Below are 6000 nucleotides of genomic sequence, written 5' to 3'. Positions count from 1 at the left end.
CTGCCACGGGATTCCTTGAGACTTGTGTTGCCATGGCAACCAAAAACATAAAAATATAATGCATCAGAAGCTCCTCTGAGGTCTCGGTGCGCTTTAATAAGTCACCAGTTGGCAGAAGAAATCGGCGGGGTTTTTTTTTTGTTATCATTTCCAAATCTATGAAATCAAACGCAGAACATTTGATGACTTTTGGCTCGCACGCGCACAAAAAAATAAAAAATAAAAAAAATCTGAGGATGGTTCCAGTGAGATGACGGGCACGGAATGAGCTCATTTAGCAGTCCGTCACCTCCTCAACTTGCCTGAGGGAGGAAAAGTCAAAGCTCAGCAAGCTGACAAACTGACAAACCTTGCGTGTGACACGCTGGGACGACTACGGGGAATATTTATGTAACAACTACAACCTGACTCATGTTTTTATTTTTTTATTTCCAACGTGGAATTGTAATCCTCGGAATATACTGTATTATTCCGAGTATTAGTCTGACTTTTTCCCATAGTTTGGCTGTTTCTGAAACTGCCACCATCTTATCCGAGACCGCCACCGCCAATGGAATGATAATGTGTAACAATTCGCTAGCTTAGACCTAGCAAGAACTAGCTGGAGCATAAAAAGAACTAGCTGGAGCGGCTAACGAGAGCAGCTAGCAAGAACTAGACAGAGTGGCTAACAAGAGTGGTTATCAGGAGAAGCTAGCAAGGGCGACGAGCAAGAGTAGCTAACAAGAACTAGCTGGAGCATAGCAAGAACTAGCTGGAGCGGCTAACGAGAGCAGCTAGCAAGAACTAGACAGAGTGGCTAACAAGAGTGGTTATCAGGAGAAGCTAGCAAGGGCGACGAGCAAGAGTAGCTAACAAGAACTAGCTGGAGCATCGCAAGAACTAGCTGGAGCGGCTAACGAGAGCAGCTAGCAAGAACTAGACAGAGTGGCTAACAAGAGTGGTTATCAGGAGAAGCTAGCAAGGGCGACGAGCAAGAGTAGCTAACAAGAACTAGCTGGAGCATAGCAAGAACTAGCTGGAGCGGCTAACGAGAGCAGCTAGCAAGAACTAGACAGAGTGGCTAACAAGAGTGGTTATCAGGAGAAGCTAGCAAGGGCGACGAGCAAGAGTAGCTAACAAGAACTAGCTGGAGCATCGCAAGAACTAGCTGGAGCGGCTAACGAGAGCAGCTAGCAAGAACTAGACAGAGTGGCTAACAAGAGTGGTTATCTGGAGAAGCTAGCAAGGGCGACGAGCAAGAGTAGCTAACAAGAACTAGCTGGAGCATCGCAAGAACTAGCTGGAGCGGCTAACGAGAGCAGCTAGCAAGAACTAGACAGAGCAGCTAACAAGTGGTTATCAGGAGAAGCTAACAAGAGCAGCGAGCAAGAGTGGCTAGCAAGCACTAGCTGGAGCGTAGCAAGAACTAGATGGAGCGGCTAACGAGAGCAGCTAGCAAGAACTAGACAGAGTGGCTAACAAGAGTGGTTTGAAGTCCCGTCTGTTCCTTCCCCTCTCCAAGTGCCGAACTATTAAAAACCTTAAGTTGTATAAACTTGTATTTAATAGTACATGTATTGACATTTCAAGCAAAACATCAAACGAGCATGCGTCGTCCCGATCGGACCATCTGCCGGGCTCGTTTCCCTCTGGTGTGCGTGATGTAGCATGATGCCAACTTTCAGTTGTGTAGGTTTTTATTTGTGCCCACCAGCAGCAGAAACACACGAGCATGCACACGCACGTGCACCGTTTTCATCACACTGAGCCATGACGGATTTGAACAACAACAACAAGAAAAAACAGGTCTCCACTTGAAGCCCTAATTGTGGCTTGAAATTTGAAACCCTAATGTTGGCTGAAAAATTGAAACCGTAATCAGTGTTTGAAAACCGAACTCTGTCTTCAAACCGTAATTGTGGGAATGCTGAAAGCAAATGTACTAATTACTAGTAATACTACTACTACTACAGTACTAGCTAATCACTTTGTTATTTTCACATAAGTGTAAATAAATCCTTCAATTTACTTCACAAGTATTCAGCTTAGCTTTTGTACATAACATCAATGTTATGTTGTTATTACTATAATTGTGGGAATGCTTCAGCATTCCCACATATGTTATTGTGATTTTTATTCTCCACACTTTTTTGCCACGTAACAACTCCCACATAATACTTACAATTCATATTGTTCAAATTTCAACTATCTAAAAAAAGTCACGCCTCCCGGGGTATATCTCATCTGATTCCACATTACTTGCAGTATTTGCACTATTTAACATTTAATATCAACTTTTCCCCATTCATTTTCAATGGGACAGTCATTGAACTTTTTCGCAGTATCACTTTCCACGCCCACTTCCATATACATAACTTATCATCATTACCAGGTGTCTGATACTGTTCGGTGGCACAGTTGGTAAAGCGCATTATCCAGTAACCAGGAGGTCATAATTTCATAATTTATCTCTCAATTTGCTTTCAGCATTCCCACACAATTTCTCCAGAAATTGCACTTGGTCTAGTTATGTTTTATTATTATTAATTATTATTATTATTATTATTATTATTATTATTATTATTATTATTATTATTATTATTATTATTATTATTATGCTATGTTGTTAATGCATGCACACATTGAATTTCTCCACATATTGATTTGCTTCAACATGGCATATTACGTTCCCCTTCATCTGACAATTAGTGCAGATTTTAAACATAGAAGGGTCAAAACATGCCTACTGAAAATTAAATTGCACTAAAGGAAAAAAAACTAGCCACCAGAGGGTGCTAAAACTGCACAAATGGAAATCAACAGATGTGTTGCATTTAAATATCGCGAACCCACAGAGGAACTATTCATTCTAGGAACAACCGTAACACTATCGCGAGACATGATTGCGCAACTGCAACATACATGACTGTGAAAATCTGCTAGCAAGCTCAGAGTGGTTTTGCGATTAATTTAGAATTAAACTTGCTCTGAAAATGATTCCGCGTTAGCCACCTACGTTACGCCTTTATCGTTGCCGCCACCTTTTCAGACGTGGCAGAGAAGCCGTTATCTCATCGGCAACAAATGTTTTAAGGAAAACATTCAAAATGACAAATGGGCCACGAGGCGCGCGGGGCAGACATTTTAATAGCTTGCACGCGCTCCGTAAAATGGCCTCTTTGTCATCGTCGTCGGGGTACTTTTTTTTTTTTTTCCGCACCCCTGGAAGGCCTTGAGGTCAGAGATGTGGATTTTGAAAAAGTCATAGAAACTTCTATGTGGGGTTTTTGTATCCTACAAATTCTGCCTAGCAACAAGTGTCTGTATAAATGTGACGAGTGTGGTTGCATCTACCTAGCTAGTCAAAAGTTGTTCTGCTTTTTTTTTTTAAAAGTGCAGTTCAGGCACAATGTGGACGATTTCTCTGCCAAATCTGCCTGACCTTTTTCTGCTTTGTGGCAGAGCAGAGAGCTTGCGATCTTTCAGGAAAATTTAATCGTGACCTTCCACTTTCTACCTCGTAAAAAAAAAAAAAAAAAAAGTGTCTGTATGTCCAAATGTTAAGCAGAATCACAATTTTTTGTCCTGTCAAAATGATAAATGATAAATTTACTCCGCTTTGGGTGATTGACTGTGATCGACGAATTCTGCCTAGTAACAAGCAAGGTTATTTTAGTTAACTAAAACCAACAACAACAACAACAAAAAACTAAAATTAAAATTAAAAAAACAATTTCGCTAACGAAATTAAATAAAAACGAAAATGCTTTTTATAAAACGAAAACTGAAACTACATTTTATGTTTACAAAACTAACTGAAACTAGCAATAATTATAGCAAAAAATGTCCTTCGATTTAGTCTTTGGTAATTAATTTAATTAATTTAACTTAAATGTGATTTTAAGTCGATATATTTTGATAATATCCGGGGAAAAAAAAGACATCATCTAGCAGCAGCCAATAGAAAAGCACCTTCAGATGATCACTCCCACGGTATTTAAATATTGCAAACAAGTAAAACACAAAATAAAAACAAAAAAACAAAAAAAAACTAATACTTAAAACTAAATCTAAACTAGAACGAAGCAGTTATTAAATAACTAAAACTAACAAAAACAAACAGAAGCACCCTGAAAACTAATTAAAACTAACTACATTTAAAAAAGCCAATACTCGAAACGAAATCAAAACTAACTCAAATGAAAAATTCCAAAACAAGTAACCGTAGTAACAAGAGGGTGCGCAAATGTGTAATTCCGTTTTTCTTAGTTTCTACATGTGCTAGCTACTAAAATGTTTGTTTTTTTTACTTTCGACTTTTAAACTGAATCCTGAGTTGATCGTTAGCAAAAAAAAATAAACATTAAAAAAAAAAAAAAAAAATGACGGAATGCTCCAAGAGTCCACTGAAATGTTTAATCATTTTCCTGCTGCCTCTCCCTGACCTTTTTTTTTTTTCTGCTATGTGGCGCAACCGAATCAGTCCACGGATTGTTTGGCCTGCACTCCCGCCCACACGCATGCATTAGTATGACTCATACAGTATCAATTGGAACGGCTTTACATGAGTGGAAAAAGACCAACACTGATGGCTATTGCGACATATACCCGTATATACCCGTAATATGAGCGTATATATTTATATGCTGTAGCCTCCCATAACAAATGAATGTAAAGCGCTTGATTTTCGTTAAAAAGGTGAGAAATATGTCAAGTGTCACCAAAAAAACGTCCCGAGTAGGGCGCTACATTACTCATTGAAGTCAGCCGTTTGGAGTCGCTAGCGATAAAAAAAAAACTTGTTGGAGGGCAAAGTGGAAGTGGAAGCTTAAGGTATGTTGTTTTTGGTTAAAACAGGACGTCGATCTCGACTTCCATGGTGTAAATTGTCATTCATGAAATCGTTTGTGTCCGGATATACTCGTCTTTCTATATATCGAAGTTTTTAAGCTATCTTAGCATGCTAGCTGCTAACAAACAGACAAGCACGTTTACAACACATTCCTCAGCAGAGATCGAGCCTGAGTTAAAGTGTTGTGATAATTTTGTTAAATCGTTAACTTTTTGTATAAAATTACTTGAATACGTACAGAAGCGTAGAGCTGCCAATGTGGAGTAAACATTTTTGGCTGGCGAGTATGTTCGAACATACTCACAAATACGTTTGAACATACTCGCAAATACGTTCGAACATAATCGCAAATATTCTCGAACATACTCGCAAATATGTTCGAACATACTCGCAAATATGTTTGAACATACATGTTCGAACATACTCGCAAATACATTCGAACATACTCACAAATATGTTCGAACATACTTGCAAATATGTTCGAACATACTCGCAAATATGTTCGAACATACTCGCAAATACGTTCGAACATAATCGCAAATATTCTCGAACATACTCGCAAATATGTTCGAACATACTCGCAAATATGTTCTAACATAATCGCAAATATTCTCGAACATACTCGCAAATATGTTCGAACATACTCGCAAATATTCTCGAACATACTCGCAAATATGTTCGAACATACTCGCAAATACATTCGAACATACTCGCAAATATTCTCGAACATACTCGCAAATATTCTCGAACATACTCTCAAATACGTTCTAACATAATCGCAAATATTCTCGAACGTACTCGCAAATACGTTCGAACATAATCGCAAATATTCTCGAACATACTCGCAAATATGTTCGAACATACTCGCAAATACATTCGAACATACTCGCAAATATTCTCGAACGTACTCGCAAATATGTTCAAACATACTCGCAAATATGTTCGAACATACTTGCAAATATGTTTGAATATACTCGCAAATATGCTCGAACGTATTGAAATGTTTGAACATACTCGCAAATAATGTTCGAACATAATCACAAATATTCTCGAACATGTTCGAACATACTCACCAGCCAAAAATGTTTACTCCACATTGGCAGCTCTACGCTTCCGTATCTATATATGTTGTATGCTAACCATAAAAAAAAGTGAGCAAATATGCT

General features: G+C 38.5%; 1 protein-coding gene across 4 annotated transcripts in view; it reads right to left on the bottom strand.

Moving 5' to 3' along the window:
• The window catches only part of cacna1ib (calcium voltage-gated channel subunit alpha1 Ib), a 121318-nt gene that overhangs the window by 92099 nt on the left and 23219 nt on the right, over window positions 1-6000 (bottom strand). The window lies entirely within an intron of this gene.

Source organism: Festucalex cinctus, chromosome 6 (genome assembly GCF_051991245.1).
Source record: "Festucalex cinctus isolate MCC-2025b chromosome 6, RoL_Fcin_1.0, whole genome shotgun sequence".
In the NCBI taxonomy this organism is placed as follows: domain Eukaryota; kingdom Metazoa; phylum Chordata; class Actinopteri; order Syngnathiformes; family Syngnathidae; genus Festucalex; species Festucalex cinctus.
This window is presented reverse-complemented; position numbering and strand designations above follow the sequence as displayed.